Genomic DNA, 19,782 nt, shown 5'->3' with positions numbered 1-19,782 from the left:
GTGTTCAGGGTGCAGGCTCCCTGCAGCACTCCCCTCAGGTGCCTCCCCAGAAGCAGTGAAATGTCCCTGTGGCTCTTAAGAGCAGGGGCGGCCAGGGAGGCTCTGTGCACTGCCCCAGCCCCATTGGCTCAGATCCACAGCTAATGGGAGCTATGGGGCAGAGCTGGCACTTGGGGGCAGATCGCGGAGCTTCCCTGGCCAACCCTGCACTTAGGAGCTGCAGGGACATGTCACCGCTTCCCAGAAGGTGCCTGAGGTGAGGGCCACAGGGATTCTGCACCCCAAACACCCTCCTGTGCCCCAGCCTGCCTGGGGCCAACCAGACTTTTAATGGCCCGGTCAGCAGTGCTGACCAGAGCCGCCAGGGTCCCTTTTCAACTAGGCATTCCAATCAAAAAACCAGATGCCTGACAACCCTAGTGTGGCATGTGGAGTATGTCACATCACCAGCTCGAATGTAAACTTCCAACTCCAGAGGGCACATGGGTGCCAGAACAAGGGGGCCCGGAGGTCATGGCCCTTCCACTTTCAAGTGGAAGGGCCTAGCCCCTTGCCCCTCCTTTCCCACCCAAAGGCCCCCATCCCCAGCCAGGCCAGAAGCTGGAGCCTGGCCCAGAGCAGCTGGGGTGGAGGAACCAGAGAGCAGCCCCAGCCTGTGTCTCCCTCCCCTGGGTCCCCTGCCCAGGGCATATGGAGGGTCTGTGGCTCTCCACAGCTGCCAGGGTGGCTCTTTGGCCCGCAAGGCTCTGTCGTGAGCTGGGTCTGGGTAAGAGCCACATGGGGAGCTGTGGACCCTCCACTTGCCCTGGGCAGAGGGCCTCGGGGGTGGGGACATGTGCCAGGGGCTGGTTTCAGCCTCCCCCACCCTGGGCAGGTGAAGGGGCCTGGGCTCCCTGGCCCAGCTATGGCTTCCGAGCTGGCCAGGGGGTGGGGGGGAGAGGGAGGCAGGAGTGGGGCCATGGAGGGGGTGGGGCTTCATGCCCCCCCTTTTAGGAAGACTCTGTATGTCCACCCAGGGGCAACATATGCACACTAGCTTTGAGATAGCACACTAAAAAAGAAATGCAGCCCCCCCCCCACAATTCAAATGTGTATATATACCCTTAAATTGAGCTGTGAAATTGCTTTATTCCTTGCGTTAATACGTTCTGATCCTAATAACACTGTGTGGTGCTTTTGGTATATGCTAGTATTGATTTTATGTGAAGTGAAAACCATTCATGTCCTTATTTATTATACCTTAACTGTAGGGGGTATAGTATATAGAGCAGTATAAACAAGTCATTGTATGAAATTTTTAGTTTTGTACTGACTTCACTAGTGCTTTTTTACGTAGCCTGTTAAACTAGACAAGTATGTGGAAGGAGTGCTTACTCCCCACCCCGGTTGAGAACCACTGGTTTATGGTGTACAGTACAAGTTGTACAAGACACTAAACGAACTGTATAAAGCGATCTTTATCTATTGCTTTTCTGGCAATGTTTTGTCCTATAGCTTTCTATGTGCTACTTTGCTTTCTAGTACTATCCTTCCATCCTCCGCAGTGTTCCTTTAAATACAATCTGAAAAGTGATAAACTGTGTGCCCATTTCCAGCATTCAGACAGCAGGTCCAAGACTTCCCTTCTCCTTGCCCTCCGACCCTGAAATTGGGTATGCCATCTTGCTTTAATGGTTAATAAGGAGGAAGTGCAGCCTAGCAGGTAGGGCACTGTACTGGGACTTAGGAGCACTGGGTTCAGTTCCAGGCTCAGACACAGATGTCATGTGTGACCATGACCAAGTCACTACTCTAGCCTGTGCCTCAGATCCCCCTCTGTAAAAGGAGATAATACTTCACAGTATCTGAGTGTCTGTCATTCACAGGGGAGATGGGGACTAGACTAATACATAGATGGTTGCCTGCATGTCATAGGGATTGATCATTTGCATGTGAGGAAGAAACAGAGCAGGAATCTGATAGTTCTTGGACAAGAAAGTGAAATATAGACACAACAATATTGCTTAAAATATGGATGGCAGGGGAAAAGCAAAAGTTAGTTCACTGACATGTGAACTGTTCTCACATGTCATAGCTACACACTGTCAATATTTCTCTTCACACACTCATGATGCGGTGTAATCCTCTCTTCCTCCTCCTCCTCCTCCTCCTCCCAAGACCAAATGTGAGATGAAGACACCCTCTTCTCCACCCCACCCCCAAATAAATTAGAAAATTTGTTTGGAAAGCTGTACACTTCATTTGTCTGAGGCAAATAACACAATGACAGCAATATACTGATTCAGCATGTTGAAATCTATATGAATATTTGTATTGCAGTAGCATGTAGGAGCTGCAGGCATGAACCAGTACCCCACTGTGCGAGGCAGTATATGAACAAAGAAAGCCCCAAAGAGCTTACAATCTAAATATGGGTAGTGGTGTATTGACAGCCTAGGGGTGCGAGTCCCCTGCTCATCCACAGAACAGAAATAACATGGAAAACAGAAGTACCAGATTCCTTTCTCTTCCTAGCCAATGTGCTTCAACTCTGATGTAGAGGACTCACTTCTAGGTGCATTCTGTCTCAGTCCTTGGCATCTGCTGAGACTGCCAGCAAGGATGCTAACTAGTCCCTAGGGTGGGAGGGTTGTGATGAAGTCAGTAGTCTACTTGATTCAGCATTTGGGATACAAACTCTTCATGTTTTGGGGAGAGGGTCTGTGATGGAGGAAAATGAGTCTACAAAGAGGTTCAGTTGAGTGGTGCTTACTGAATGCACTTTAAGATTCTTCAGACCCTGGGAATGCAAACAAAGGTGTATATTTAAACTGGGGGGAGGGGGCGGGCTTCCTCCCCCCTTGGCTCTTTGTGGCCTTCTTCCTTGACATGGGTATGACTGAATCAAGATCCCATGGTGGAGGAATAGGAAACTTTAAGCCATAGGTTCTCTGTCACATCCACACTCCAGGCCCAAATTCCTACTGATCTCAATCACCTCAACTCAACACAATATTCTTCTCAGCTCTTTTGTGCAGCCAAAAGCAGCAGCAGCTTTAACCACCTGGCTGCTGATATTTGAGCAAGGCATTTCCTTTACACCCAGGGCTGTGATTTACATTGTAGTAAAACCTCTGTCTTATCAAGCCACCTCTTGGGCCATAAAGTTAATCTGAAAAGTGAGGGAATAGGTAAAGCCCACACTTTGATTGTCCCCTGATCATGGATCTAATTCCATTCATTGTGAACTCTAGTTTGGGTGATCATAATTTAGAGAATACCAGACTTGACAAAAGCCTGACACAATTAAAATGGTCATTCTCTGTGCAACTTCAACTATCTTGCTCCCCGACTGGCTGTGGGCAGCAGTGTTGCCACACTTCTGCTACCTCTGACTGCTTTCTTCAGAGATGAGCGAGGTGCTGCAATCAGATGACTAGCCAGGCACCAGACTTTCATGCTGGATACTTTTTAAAGCGGTTCTCCCCACTGTAGTGTCTGAGCACCTCACAATCATCAATGGATTTTAGCCTTACACCCCTGTGTGATAAGGAAATCTAGTCCCAGTTTACACATTGGGAATGAAGGTGCAGTGTAGATTAGGTGACTTGCCTTCCTGTGTTACTTTGGGCTGTTGAGCAAGGCCTTGGACCCAGGTTTTCAGACCCAAATCAGTGCCCTTCCCTCCAGACCATCCTTTGTACCCTTACTTTTTGTCATCTTACTTACAGGTCTACACTTTCAGAGGAGACAAGTTGGAGCTTGCAGTGACACAAGAGCTACTGTTTATATATTGCTTCTGTGGCTGATGGTTTATGGCATATTTATTGTGATTTTTTTCTGCTTTTTCTCTTGATGTCTTGTGTGAGGCATCTAAGATAACCACTAAATAATAGGCCAAGCCTTCACTCAAAGAAAACACCTAAGTGGGGTTTTCAGAATTTGACATGTTATCTGAAAACCTGAGGACTTGCAGAATGACTGTAAGAAGTAACTAGCATTAAGAACAACCCTTCTCCCCAGACTGGAGTGCACATGTACCTTGTAGTATCTAGAGAAGAACCTGTAGAGGGTACTGCCATTGCCACTCATGGGACCAGCTGGCAGAGGGCACTCTGAGCTGATCCTGCGAAACAGTGGCAAAACTTGCATTGACTTCAGTGATAGCAAAAAACCGTCCCTGTGTGTATCTTTAGCTGATAGAGAAGGTGTTGGCTTCCTTCAGAAGTTACTATCAAGGGTATAGTGTAAACTAAAGGGCATTGCAGTGATTTATGATGGACAGCACACAGGCTAGACCTAGGAGCCTGAACCAGGCAATTAATGGCACTCTGAAATAGGAGAAGGTCTTATTAAACAGCACATATTCCTGTGCTATCATAGTTTTAGAAAGGGAGGGGGTGTAATTGTGATAATGCACTTGAGTGAACTGTTAAGTATTTGCCACTGGATTCCTTCAGAATTCTAAAATCTCCCCCGTCTTTTCAATTAGGTTGGACTCCCTATAATCAGCCCTTAGGTTGATAAGCAGGCAAGGGAGTAATACCAAAGATAGAAATTTGACTCCAAGTGACTGACCTGTGAAAAAAGAATGTTGGCTTAAAGGAGTAGTGGTGAAGTTTTTCAGAGCCATATGGTGAATACTGTGAAATATACAAAGCATACATGTACAATTTGTTTGCAGTTTAGGAGGTTTCAATTTTCAGCCTACTGTTTCAGTCCTCAGTGTTGTTCTTCTTTTACTGATCTGTGCAAAAGAAAAGTGAAATGTGATGTAGCCGGGGCTACCAAACACTAATGTTTCTTCTTCATACCAATACCTCCTCATTAAGCTAAGGCTGCTGTGAGCACAAGTAGGAAGAACTATAGATCAGAGAAGGGAGAGCCACTCAGTCATGAAATGTATATTAGTAATTGTAGAAGAATATATCAGATATTAAATGGCTAAAATCAGGTGTAGTAAGATCTGACTCTTCCCCCTTGCGACTGCACTTCACCCAATGTTGCTCCTTTTCCTCCCCCAAGTTGTATAATTGTTATGACATGACAGCATTTGGTTCAGATTCACATATCAGTACCACCTTCCCTTCTCCCTCTATCTTGTCCTTAAAGAAGACCAGGCAATGGACCTCAGATCAGTGACACGTCCACCGCTTCTTCAAACACTTCACGTGGGAAGCCATTCAGAGGCATGATTGCTGAGCCACAGACCTGGAAAATAACTGTCATCAAGATCTTTACATCCGTTAAAGGAATTTCAGCCCACTGACATTGCTTTGCCCCCACTTTTTTAAAACTTGGTGTTGGGTTCTTCACAATACAAAACTAAAGAGTGGTAGTTCACTTTGAGGAGGCTGTTGGGTTATAGTTGATAACGACTAAGCCAATGACTTATAAATGACTTTTTCCCCCCCTAATTTAAAAATATTTAAAACACTAGCAAGGTTCTGTAATATTCCAGCTAGGCCAATTTGGATCATAATCATATGCCTGAAGTTGGAAGCAGCTGTTGGCTCAGGTGGAAGTTTTGTTTTAAAAATAGGTCACCTACCTGTCAAATCTTCCCTTCAAAAAATGTAAATGCTTTTATAACAAAGCAAACACGATGCATTCCCAAAGGGGATGTGCTGTGTTTGTGTACATGGCAATACATCAGCCTTTCTCATTCTTACCTACCTATTCAAAGAGGATGGTTTTCTGTTTCATGTGTATAGTTGCATGTTCCTCATTCCTGCTTGTATTTTCACCTGTTGTTTCAGCAGTCATTTATCACATTGGGGTGTGTCCCCCACAAAGGAGAGAACCTGTGAGGGAGAGGGAATTTGCAAGAGAAAACAAAGCAAAAGAGAACCCTGCAGCAACATCCTCTTCACACTGTCCCAGGACATTTCAAAAAGATGGGTGTAATAAAAAATTAATGGCAAGCTCAGGCGGGCTTCCTAAATAGGGAAGCAGTTGCTGGAGACGCAGCAGGTAACACGCTGCCGCTGCTTTCAGTTTCTTAGATCAGAATTAGTCTAGTTTCAGACATGTTGCTTTAGTTGGGGTTGGTCCTGCTTTGAGCAGGGGGTTGGACTAGATGACCTCTTGAGGTCCCTTCCAACTCTGATATTCTATGTTCTAGGGATACACAGACTAAGCAGATGCTTTTATTTACAACACGGGTCCATCCCATCCCATCCCATCTCCTTCCTACAGTTTCATGATCATAGGCACAAGCTGTCTTTTACAGGGAGCCTGTCATTATCATTCAAGAGTAACACAACAGAGTATTATCATTCATTTTTTCTCCTTCTAGGTGGTTTAAATGCTGCCAGAACAGCAAATCTAGCTAATTAACCTAACATGCATAGGTGTAAAACAGGTTCTCAAACTTCATTGCACCATGACTCTTTTTGACAAGAAAAATAACTACATGAGCCCAGGATGGGGGACCAAAACCTGAGCCCTCCCAAGCCTTGTCACCCCAGGCAGGAGGGGTGGGGCTAAAGCCCCAGGTCTTCAGCCCCAAATTGGGGGCCCTGTAACCAGAGTCCCACCAACCAAGACTGAAGCCCTAAGGCTTCGGCCCTGGATAGCAGGGCTCTGGCTTCAGCTCTGGGCCACTGCAAGTCTAATGCCAGCCCTGGCTACCCCATTAAAATGAATTCCTGACCCATTTTGGGGTCTCGACTCAGTTTGAGAACTGCTGATGTAAAAATCAAATATATTTCAATTTAAAACCAAAAATTTGAAAAATCCATTTTCTTCCCTACAAACATCTGAGGTCAGGATGCTGTGTTCCCTTCCAAGTGTGGATAACAATGCAGAAAAGCACAGCAGAGTCTTACTTGGGTCTCACCAGGTGTTCTGAGTGAAGAAAGAGCTGTCTTACCAACAGCTTGTTTTAAGACTCTTGGTTGTTTTTTTTTTCTTTTAAAAAAAAAAAAGTACAGAATTGGAAAAATCCAAGATGACTTGTCTAAGCTATTTATACATCTCCCATCAACATTGTATCTGAATATCTCACCACATCCTTGTGAGGTACAGAGATAGTTCCCCCATCTATAAAATGGGAATAATAATGAGGCACAGCAGAATCTTAGGGACAGATTCTTAAAGGCATATAAGTCTCACTCTCATTGACTTCAGTGGGAATTAGGGACATAAACACTTTAAATCTGGCCCTAAGTGACTTGCTCAAGGTCATTCGGGAAGTCCTATGACAGAGCAGGGAACCAAGCCCAGGTTAGTATCCTGATTACTGAGCCAGCCTTCCTTTCAATCTGTCTGGTGTAATTAGACCATCTAATGCACCCCCTGCCAGTCTGAGGTTGTTTGCTATCAAACACTTACTAACATTTTCTCCAATCTAGTTTTCATTGCCCCAAGCAATGGGGCGTCTGCCATTTCCTTTGGAAAATTATTATTCTGCCATCAAATCTCTTCCTGATATTTACCCTGTTTTAATGTCCTTGTTTGTCATACCCCTACATATAACCATCAGTACTACTTCTTCTCCCTTCTAGTGTTTGCGCCTTAACTTTTTTTTATGGGATCATAGATGTATAGGACTTGAAGGCACTTCAAGAGGTCATCTACTCTGTCGCCATATGTTGAGGCGGGGTTAACATCCCTCCCCCCTTTTTTATCACTTAGAAAAGCTGCCTATTACTAACTCTCCTAATCAGTCTTTCTAGACATGTACTTAATTTTTGCTTCTTTCTGAACTCTCCAACTTGTCAATATCTTCCCTTGCCATGAAGTTCCCAGAACTGAAGGCAATCTGCTTGGAGCAGTCATAGAGGGACATTTACCTATTACCCCCGAGATGTATTAACTCTTTTTTCCCATCTAAATTAGTTTTTGTTTTTTCTGCTTGCTTCCTTTTTCTGTTTCCACCCATGTTATTTCTTGGTGTTTACATTGGGAGGAGTTGTGATGTCACCCACTAATGTAATTAACATGGTTTTTACCTCCTTTTAAACTGTAATAGTGTTTTTTTTATATCCATCCCTATCTATGCCCCTCTGTAAGTGTGCAGTCACTTACACTAGTGTAGAAGTGCTTATTCTAGGTTGGGAAGTGAAACAAGCTATACCAGTATAGGGCATCTTTATACTGGTAACTGCATCCCCACTAGGCTTTTACCACTATAACTAATTTTTAAAAAAATCATAAGCCAACGTATCAGATATTCTATTTTATTTTAATCCAAACAATATTAATTATACATATTTTCCTTCAAATGTAACATAATGCTCCATTAAATCTGCTGAACTGAGGCAATATAAATGGATGTCCTTAATAAAAGGCCAGGTATAATGTTTTCCCACATTACTAAACAGAAAAATTAAATAAAAAATAAGGTCACTCAAACAGTAATGCATTACTCACACCACTGTACAAAACCTACTATAGACAGGATCCAAATAACCTTGAAAAATTAGTCCTTCCAGAAGAATGTTCTAGGAATGGGATAATCTGTTTCATCAGCTTATGAAAGCAATCAACAAGGTTGAAAATGCAGTAACCACTACGAACTGAATGAAAATACTAATCTGTTTCAATATATGGTGCTACCTGTCCATCAGATGGTGGTGATTCAGTTACTAGTTTCCTGGGACTGAGTTCCTTAGAAGTGGGAATGAGAAACCAATTTTTATAATGGACTGAATTTGAACCCAGACATGAAGAGGGTTGTGTGTCATCACCATCCTGGGATATTCCAGCCCCAATCAAATGAGTCTTTAAAGGGGGCAAGTCTTTAGCTGAAATTCCAGGACCTCGCTCTTGAGAGAGCAATTGAAAGTCATTGTAAAAATGTTTGTTTCCACTTCAAAGCACATATTTATGTAGAGGCAATATTCTGAATTGGGGTGAGGGAAGAGCAGCTTGGGACACACATTCCAGTGTGGTGTACTCCCTGTTTTGAATTGAAAACAAACACTTTAGACAGGCTACTGGGCCTTGCTTCTTGGATGAAGCCAAAAAGGAGGCAGATTTTTAAGGTTTCCATGATAAACTTTCCAAGGTCCTGTGACATCAGACTTTTAAGGTGACTGTACTACATATTCCAGGGGTCTGCAACCTTTCAGAAGTGACGTGCCAAGTCTTTCTTTATTCATTCTAATTTAAGGTTTCCCGTGCCAGTAATACATTTTAACATTTTTAGAATGTCTCTAAGTCTATAATATATAACTAAACTATTGTTGTATGTAAAGTAAATAAGGCTTTTAAAATGCTTAAGAAGCTTCATTTAAAATTAAATTAAAATGCAGAGCTTTCCGGACCGGTGGCCAGGACCCGGACAGTGTGAGGGCCACTGAAAATTGGCACACGTGCCATAGGTTGCCTACCCCTGGCATATTCTATTGCTGGTTTTGAGGTCTCTGAGTTCCTCTTTGATTTTACTGTCTTAAGCAGGGGTGCTGAGAGCCATTGAACCAAACTGTAAACCCTGTATATAATGGAAACCATTTCAAGCCAGGGGGTATGACGGCACCAATAGTCCCATCTCCTATGGTCTAAAAGGTCTGCTCACCAACCCACAATGTTTCAGTTTTGCCACATCCATCAAAGGGGATGAAACGGAACAGATCTGTGACTTTCATGTATAAGGACAGGAACTGTGATCCTAAAGCATGTGGTACCCACAAGCAGAGACATGGCTTTAATCCTTTTATTTTATTCCAAGCCCTATAATTTAGAAAGCCATGTGTCAATTACCAGCCTAACCAAATCCTTAATGATAGTGATCCATGAGAGACAGCCTTCTGCCTCTGCCCTCCCCTCTCCTCCTTTAAATCCTGTAAGTTAATCACTAAAGAATTGTTTGATCAGGCAAGAGTATTAAATGCTAGAAAGGTCCCCTCACCAGTATTAACTAATGTATTCAAGATGCCATCAGTTTAGGCTAAAGAGCATCAAGCCTGACAGGATTGTGGGAGGAGTGAACTGTCCCAGCTGAACCTTGGGAAAGAGAAGCTGAGTTCCAAAAAACTGGAAGCAGGTAAATTACAAAATAATAAAACTTGATCCATGGGGTACACAACAATGAAAACCTATGTACAGGATAGTGATGTAGTAGGGAAAATCTAACCTTTGAAATAGAATATGGAAAACAGCACTCAGGGTTTGAACAACAACTATAGTGAAATCCTCACTATTGACTGATTGGGGAATAGCCATCACTTGCTTCTGATTTCCCAAGTCTGTCTGCCAGTGTGGGGAAAGGAAAGTCTCCTGAAGGAGGGTGATCATTGTGGATCTCTGAGTCCAACATGCTGCTGACACAAAGCTTTGTTCATCCAGGAAAGGCTACAGTTTCTTAAAAGGAAGAGTGCTTTCCTCTGCCCTGTTCTCTTAAACAGCTCAATCACTTTACTTTGATATCCATTTTCCCTGTGTTTTTCTCTAATTTAGACTGAAAGTACTTCACAGCAGGGGTGTACTTTCTTCCATGACTGAAAAGTGCCATGTTCACTAGTTGGTGCACTGTAAGAAAAAATAGTGGTGATACAAGCTGCAATTAAATATTGGACTTTCGTAGTCCAACATAGGGTTTTTTGGGTGGGGGAGGGAGGGAGGTGTAGCAGCTGAAAATACGTGTTTACTGTGATTATACAGTTAATGGGGGAGAGACCATGAGTGTTCAATCTAAAACTTCTTTCCTCCTCCTCATCCTCTCATTCCTTAGGCTCCTCATACTTTTTCTTTTTCTTTATGCTCTCTCTTTCTCCCCTTGGAAAGGCTTCTCTTCATGTTCTTGGATTTTAACCATCTATCTTCTGAGTTAGATTGCTCAAATTAGATCATGGTCTGGGACCTTGTCTGTTAGTGTCTTGTGTACGTCTGTTTACACTCAGTAATCCAATCAAGTCAGGTAGTCTGTCTGAGGCTGCCACCTTCTTTGCCAGTACATAGCATACTTAGAGTACGCTGATCAATAAATGAGTGATAGTTCTGAGCTGGTTTCCCTTTTCCATCTCCCCTTGGATGGATTTTAAGCAGTTCTGTAATTAACCCTCTACTTCTGATTAAGTGTAAAACCATGACTGAGGGTATCATAATATAGGGAACCACAGACCTTTGTAAATGTTGGGCATTTATTAGAGAAAACAGCAACAAGTTACAAACTGAACAGACTTTCCTCCCCAGTCTCTGCTCCATCTTTCTCTGTTATCAGAGACCACTCCCATGCTGGAGTTTTCAGCAGAGGTGTAGCCTGTAGACCCAGCTCAACAACGGGATTTAGGCCCTAAATGTAGGAGCCTAAGTCAGATTTAGGGGCCCACTGTGATCCACAACCCCATCTGCTGAGCTGCCACCTAAACCTGCAGGTGCCTAAACTTACTCCGCACTCACATTTGTGCTGTATGAGTTCCCTAAGCACCTGTTTCTGCCCCTGGATGTGCACACAGGTGTCCAGATGCCTACAGTCAGGCAGCAATCTTCCACCTAAGCCCTGTGCGATCAATAAACCAGCAGAAGATCAGCAGTCCTGTGGCTATCTTCCCCATGGGGCCTGATCCAGCAGGTGTGATCTGACCATGCTTACTGGATTGAACCCCATTCAAAATCCAGGAGGAGGTGGTCATGCTGCTTCACTTCTAACTTACAGCATAGTGGCTAAAGCAGTCAATGGGCCAGGAAGAGCATGAGAGTGACTGATTCTTTGGCCGGCTGGTTAGGGCACCCAACTGGAGGCAGAAGACCCAGGGTCTAGGTCCTTTGCTCACTTGACTCTAGTTATCCAAAGTGGAACAACTTCAATAGGAGAGACCAAGGGAGTCCCACATCAGAATACCCCCATAGCCCAGTGGCCGGAGCACTTCTCTTCAATGGGGAGACCCCGGTTCAAATACTCAGGATGTAGTGGGGAGAATCCTAACCACTAAGAGTCTTAAGGGCACCGGTGTTTCTTCCAAGAGTGGTGTAGGTGTCTAAGCTGTCTGACTCCAGGAGTGGGGTTCCTTGCTGTGGATTGCAAGCAGAGGTAGGCACCTTCCTTCAGCCTAGATTTGGGCACCTAACTCCATGTGAGGGGCAGGGTTTAGGATACACCCCTCTTGTCTGTAGGCACCTGTTTATTCCCACTCATTGTACAGGCAGGCTAGGGGCCTAATTTAGGCTTTGTGAATCCCATTGTTCTAGTGATTCTCTCCCCCCCCCCCCCCCCCCCAGGTGCCTAAAAGTTAGGCATGGCAATGTCCAGCATTGCAACACAGGCCCCTCTGTGGATTAGGGCTACAGACTATCCAGTCTACAACATCTGTCTTGAGATTTGGATCAAGATGGAGCATTGCATGCTCGGACCTACAGAGAATTTTGGCCTGCTAGCTCTAGCGAAGCACTGTGCTAACCTGAGGCATATACAGAAAATATATTGAGTAAACTGTATTTTCTTTTCTTGAAGATCCTTGTGGAGATTAGGACTGATTGTTTAATATAATCATTCTGCATTTTTTAAATGGCCTGAGGATGTTTCCTTTTTCAACTGACAGCAATCAGCTTCCATTAAGCTGGCAAGAGTCAGGAAGTCTGCTGCACCTCACCCAGTTAGTTCTGCTTGACCTCCCACTTGACTCTGTTACACCTCGCCTGTGATGGAGACCATGAACTGCTCTCAGGTTTCCACTTGAGTGTTGAAGTGTTAGTCCCATAATCCAGTGTGCAAGTGGCCAGTAAAATGGGTGCATGAGGCACAGGGAAAATTCCTGCTGTAACAGATAAGTCTCCGACAGTCCCCGGCATGCTGATCAAAAGGTGCAGAAGAAGGTCAAGATTCTAGATAAGTAGAATGAGTGTTCCGGGAGAGTCCTATTATGTCCTCAGAGGCAGAGTGTTGTAACTTGTAATCCTCTTTATTTCACTTTGCATCAACAGCGATTCCTTCAGATTTCTGCTTCGTCTTTTGAGTTTCCTGCTCTAATATCAGTTCACATGATACAAGTACTATGATTATTGGTCCAAATTACTAAATTGAATCTTAGTTTCTGGTAATACAGACATTATCTATAAAACAATTGGCAGTGCTTTTTAGAAAATCTTAATTCCTTGTGATCCTAAGCCCAGTGTAAACTTCCAAGGGAAACTTCTTAAAATACAAAACTGAAGGAGTTATTTAGTTATCACTTAGAATTTAAGCCCCCATAAAATATAAAGAAACATGGGATGGAGTTTTTGGGCACTTGTATGGCCTTATTTATGTGCCTTGGTATGCTATGGTAACTTACAATCTATATGATAAAGCACATATTTGTGCCATTTTTTTCCAGTTCAATCATCCAAAATATTTTGGTATTATCTAACTGGAAGTGTTGTGATTCATATAATTGAATTCATTCCTGTCAATTTTTAGGCAGGCATGGCATGACATGGAGATGGCATGATCTCATGAACATCCACACTGCAGTATTGCTTTCCCACCTATAAGACCTGGCAGGTATAAGCAGAGTCACTTTGTGCTGATGCCCTGTGTTCCTTTTAGAGACATCCTAGATTGCCACTTTCTTGAGATCACTCAGCTGTGGAGTTCTGTTTAGCATCTCTGAGGCCACGACGGGAGGCTGATATACAGATACCCAGCTCTTGGCCTCGGGCAGGAGACTGGATTATAGGCAGTCAAGCCTAGTGGTCAGAGCAGGGGTCAGACCCAGAATCCATGGTGTGGGTGTTGAGCAGCCATTCCCTCTGCAGATACTGGGTTATAAACAAGCCACCTGATTGGCTAAGGCAATTTGGGTGGTTCTACTATGGCCCAGCTGCACTCATTAACCTGCAACCTCTCATTCCTGACCGCCACCTTCTCTGCAAATGGAGTCACTGACTCTCCCTAGCGATTCAGTGTCAGGATGAAGTGTAGACCTGGATGAAGACCGGTCTCTAAACATAGTGAAGATGGAAGTGATGTTGATCAGAAGTGGGAACTAGTTTGAGACCTGAAAAGGCGATTTTATGCCTTCATGGAAGATCTCTGCCCTTCTTCAGTGGTCAGGGTAGTACGTAGTCTCCAGCCCTCTGATTCTTCACTACTCCAGGATACCCAACTAGCAGCAATGGGCAGCTAGGTTTTGTCACCTTCCACTAGTCAAATGTCCACACCGTTCCTCTCCAAAGCAGACCTAGTGACAGTGATTTATGCATTTATCCCCTCCAGAATAAACACGAATGCAAAGTACCTGTTTGAGCCACAATCGTTCATGGGAGTCCCAGCTGGTGCAGCATGGAGCACCCTATCTCTTACCCAGGGGTGAATAACATGAACACATCACCAGCGGTGCTCTGCCATCAGTGGTAGTTACCAAACAAATTCCAGGTCTGTTTCAAGGTTCTTGTCCTGCACTTTAGAGCCTGAAATGGATTAGAGCCCCTTTTATCTCAGTGCTGGAAACAGTCACTATCTGCTCCCCATCATGTTTGCTGTACTCAGCAGGGGCACTTCACTTGAAATCTGAGCTTTTGACAGTCAACAGCAGGGCCTAGGACCCAGGAATTCACTCCTTCAGAAGCTCAGGTTGAACCTGATTTCAGTGTATCCTGCAAGACCCATTTCTTTAAGCTAATGTTTCCTCGAACAACCATGTTATCTACTGGGCCACAGATGGAATCTCCCAAGTCCCAGTTACTATAGAAATCTGGAGGCTGAGCCTATAAAAATGCATATAAATAACTGATGGAAAACCATGCTCTAGCCCAGTGGTTCCTAAACTTGTTCCACCACTTGTGCAGGGAAAGCCCCTGGCAGGCCGTACTGGTTTGGTTACCTGCCACGTCCACAAGTTCAGCTGCTCCAGGCCAGTGGGAGCTGCTGGAAGTGGCGGCCAGTACGTCCCTCGGCCCGCGCCGCTTCCAGCAGCTCCCATTGGCCTGGAGCAGCAAACCGTGGCCACTGGGAGCTGCGATCAGCTGAACCTGCAAATGCGGCAGGTAAACAAACTGGCGCCAGGAGCTTTCCCCGCCCAAGCAGCAGAACAAGTTTGGGAACCACTGCTCTAGCCACACAAAATGTGGCTGATGCAACAATTCCTGCACAGGACATTATGCTGCATGAACAGAGAGAGAAAGCAATTTGTCATTATCTCTATTCTGCTAGTAACCACAATGTGATAGATGTCCATATATATAAGACATTAGGTCTGATATTCAGCTGCTGTCAATGGAGCATGCCAATTCAGGTCTTCTGAGGTTCTTAAGATGTGTAAATTGACTTAACTAAGCTCCACACTAACCCCGTGAAGTAGATACTTAATAATCCTTGTTTTACCAGTAAGGATCCTGGTGAGGCACAGGGAAAGTCTGATGTGGAGTGACTTGCCCAAAGCCATTCAGGAAAGCTGTGCCAAAACTCCCACTGTTGTATTCTAAATACGAGATTCTCTCCAGTCTTCACATAGTGGAGGTCTGAGCATTGTAGGACAACTATGAATTACCTTGATTACCCTCTTAAATTTTGCACCTCATAGTAGCTGCATCCATTTTGTTCTCCAATCCTCCCTGCTTTCTCAATGCTATCTAATTTTTTAAACTAGGCATGAACACTTTTTTCTTTATATGTTCTACCTCAACCAGAAGTTATGGAGCTGATATGGGGAAAATTCTATGGCCTTTGTGCTGCAGAAGGTCAAACTAAATCCTCATGGTCCTTCTGGCCTTAAAAAATTTATGAATTATTGCTTGTCTGGTAAACCAAAGGAAAACAACATTCTGACTTATGCTGTAACTAAATTCTCCTTTATTTTGACACAGCAAATGATTGACTCCTCATATGTCTTCTCCTCCTCTTCCCCCTCCCCTGAAAAGTCATAATCCATGCAAGTTTACTTCCAGTATATAGCTTCAGAATGTTAGTGACGACATACTGACTTTCACGCACAACACAGATATGCCGTCCTCTTTTTTTCTTTTAGTTGCTGTTTGCATCCACCAATTATGATTAGAAAGGAAAACAGGTTCTATAGATGTTGCAGAGTAAAATGATTGGTGAAAGTAAAAAACAGTCATTTCCCTCATGAGTGATAGCGGAAACACAAGTGGGAAAATAAATAAGCTGTCAGGGAAGAAAACAAACAAGCCCAGGGAAAACACACAAGATAGAGAATGGTTTACAGGAAAATTTCCTCCCCATGCTATTATGCAAGGGAAAGGTGGTTTTTTTTTTTTTTTTTTTTTTTTTTTGAAGAAAATTCTTTCATTGTGGTCTCTTTAATGTTCTAGATCAGGGGTGGGCAAACTTTTTGGCCAGAGGGCCACATCTGGGTGGAGGAATTGCTTGCAGGGGGTTGGGGTGTGGGGTGCAGGAGGGGGCTCAGGGCAGGGGCTTGGGGTGCGGGATGCAGCAGGGGGCTCAGGGTGGGGAGTTGGGGTGTGGGGTGCAGCGGGGGCTCAGGGCAGGGAGTTGGGGTGCAGGAGGAGTGCAAGGTGCAGGCAGGGGGCCTTAGGGCAGGGAGTTGTGGGGTGGGGTGCAGGCTCCAGCCCGGCGCCGCTTACCTAGAGCGGCTCCGGGGTGGCAGCGGTGTGCACCGGGGCCAGGGCAGGCTCCCCGCTGGCCCCGCTCCGGAAAACGGCCACACCACAACCCCTGGGCGTGGGGGGTGCAGAGGGCTCCGCGTTTCCCTTGCCGGTGGGTACCTTCCCCGAAGCGCCCATTGGCCGCGGTACCCCATTCCTGGCCAATGGGAGCTTTGGGGGAGGTACCCGCAGGCAAGAGCAGCGTGTGGCGCTCTCTTGCCCCCCCCCCCCCCCCCCAGGGGCTGCAGGGACGTGGTGTGGCCGCTCCCCGGAGTGGCGCAGAGCCCATGGCGGGGGCAGTCCCCTTGGCCACGTCCGGCCCGCAGAGCATAGTTTGCCCACCCCTGTTCTAGCTGCCAGTGTAGCTGGAAACTCCTGTACTGAGGAAGGAATCTCTGGAATTGTGATGTTGAGGTATGGCTAGAACACGCGTTATGAAAGGTGTCGTACTCAGTACATGAGAACAGAATTGGTAGACTAGAGCAGAGGACTGGGGGCTCTGGTGGTAGGCCAGTACCAGATGCTTTAGAAGAAAGCTTGGCAGGGTGGGAGAAACCCCCATAATGAATATTATGGAGTAACCAATCCATGATGGAAGTGTTACTCCTAATCTCTATCATTCAGTGGTTGATTTATGTCCTGAAATATGAGGCTTTATATCCCTTTAAAAACATTTCATCTACTATAACTCTGGAAGCTGTCATCCATATAAAGGCTGTCTTGTGGCAATGAGTGCCATAGGGTAACTTTGGAAAGAAAAAATATTATTTTTAACATTTTCAAATGATTGCCCTTCAATTTTACTGAATGTCGTCTTTTCCTTGTATGACAAGGGTGAATAAAAGTGGCCAATCTTCCTTCTCTAGGTCATCTATTATCTTGTGTACTTGTACCCTATCACTTATTTCTCTTCTGTCCAAACTAATTAAACTAAAACTTTATAAAGGTATCTAGTTATAAACAGTGCTGGGTTCCAAATAACTCAGGCGCGGGAGGAGGAGACCCATATTATTAGAGACAACTCTGTGCAAAAAATTCCACACAATGGTGTGGTGACCGTCAAAAAAGTAAATCAAATATGTTTGATATAAGGAATGGAATAAAAATGGTATCATTTCAGTATGAGTTATGTAAATTAATGATCTGGAAAAAGGGGTAAACAGTGAGGTGGCAAAGTTTGCAGACGATACTAAATTACTCAAGATAGTTAAGACCAAAGCTGACTGGGAAAAGTTGTAAAGGGATCTCTCAAAACTGGGTTACTAGGGCAACACAATGGCAGATGAAATTTAGTGTTGATTGATGCACCTGGGAAAACAATCCTAACTATACATACAAAACGAAGAGGTCTAATTTAGCTGTTACCACTGAAGAACAAGATCTTGGAGTCATTATGAATAGTTCTCTGAAAACATCTGCTTAATGTGCAGTGGCAGCCAAAAAAGTGAACAATATTAGAAACAGTTAGGGAAGGGATACACAAGAAGACATACCGTACCATCTCCATACCAGTCATGATTTGATAGACCTCAGTCATATCCCCATGTCTTTCTTTTTCCAAGCTGAAAAGTGCCAGTTTTATTAATCTCTCCTCATACGGCAGCCACTCCATACCCCTAATTTTTGTTGCCCCTTTTTTTTTTTTTTTTTTTTTTTGAACCTTTTCCAAGTCCAATATATCTTTTCTGAGATGGGGCAACCACATCTTCACGCAGTATTCAAGGTGTGGGCGTGCCATGGATTTATATAGAGGCAATATATTTTCTGTCTTATTATCTATCCCTTTCTTAATGATTGCCAACATTCTGTTTTTGCTTTTTTTGACTGTCGCTGCACATTGAGTGGATGTTTTCCCGAGAACTATCCACAATGATGCCAAGATCTTTCATGAGTGGTAACAGCTAATTTACACCCGATTATTTTATAGGTGTAGTTGGGATTGTTTTCCAATGTGCATTACTTTGCATTTATCAACATTGAATTTCATCTGCCATTTTGTTGCCCAGTCATCCGGCTTTGAGAGGTCCCTTTGTAACTCTTCGCAGTTGCTTTGGACTTAACTGTCTTGTAGTTTTGTATCATCTGCAAGTTTTGCCACCTCAGTGTTTTCCCCTTTTTTCCAGATCATTAATTTACATAACTCAGACTGAAAATATGCCATTTTTATTCCATTCCTTATCAAACTAATATTTTATTTACTTTTTTGGTGGTCACAACACTATTGTGCAGAAAATTCTGCATAGAGTTCTCTAATAACATGGGTCTTCTCATCCTCTCCTCCCCCAGTTATTTGGAACCCAGCTCTGTTTATAAATAGATTGGATTATCCCTGCCACAGTGGATTAGCTTGAGTTTGTCAACACTGAATCTTCTCTGCCATCATGTTGCCTATTTATTTACCTTGGTTAGATCCCTCTGAAGTTCCTCACAATCTTTCTCAGTCTGGACTAAACTAAATTTAATATTAAAGACCAGGTTTTGCCATCTGGTTGTTCACTCTTTTTCCCTCCCCAGTCATTAATATATGAAACATTATTAAAATAAACAAATCCTGGCCTGGTTAAGCCAAGTTAGACCAGCTGAGGATCTGACGCAGATTCCTATGAGTTACATTTTTTGCGTAATGGTACCTTGTCATCTCTGTCCCAGTTGTGACTGTACATGGTACCAAAAGTGTTTAGTTTTGTTGTGCAACACACAAACACAAGCTGTAAGAGATGGCTTTTTCAAATTACTACTTAAGTAATAGAAAACAATGATTCTTCCAAGGTAATCTGTGATCAAACTGAAGGAGGGATGGGGAACTCCCTGCCTTCAGTAGAACTCATGTCTTACTCTAGATACTGCCAAAGCATCCCTGCCAGGAAGACCCTTCTCCTTGCCTTAAAACAATGGAAATCTGAATAACAGATTTTTGAGGACTGATTTTACTTAGAGTAAACCCCTGTATTGACCTCAGTGGCATTACTCATGATTCTCCCTGATAAGTGAGAGCAGAATCAGGAGCATTTCTTCTTGGTACCTTGAATTGGTCCCAGGTGTCTCACAGATAGAGACCTATTAGATAGAGCTGGCAGAAAAGGGATCCCTTTTACATCCAGCTCTGCAGTTAGAGCATCCAATGACCATTAAACTCAATGGGAGTCTTTCCATTAGTTCCTTTCCCTGTCACTGTATGATTATTCATTATATCATTTGCTAGTGCTTAGACCAATCATGTTATAAATGATTTAAGAAACATCTTGAATTGTGGGACAGTGAAGAAGAGACTTTTTCATGCAGTGGGCCAGAATCTGATCTCTCTTCCACTGG

This window comes from Natator depressus, chromosome 3, assembly GCF_965152275.1.
Source record: "Natator depressus isolate rNatDep1 chromosome 3, rNatDep2.hap1, whole genome shotgun sequence".
NCBI lineage: Eukaryota > Metazoa > Chordata > Testudines > Cheloniidae > Natator > Natator depressus.
The sequence above is the reverse complement of the archived record's forward strand: the minus strand, read 5'-3'. Positions refer to the sequence as shown.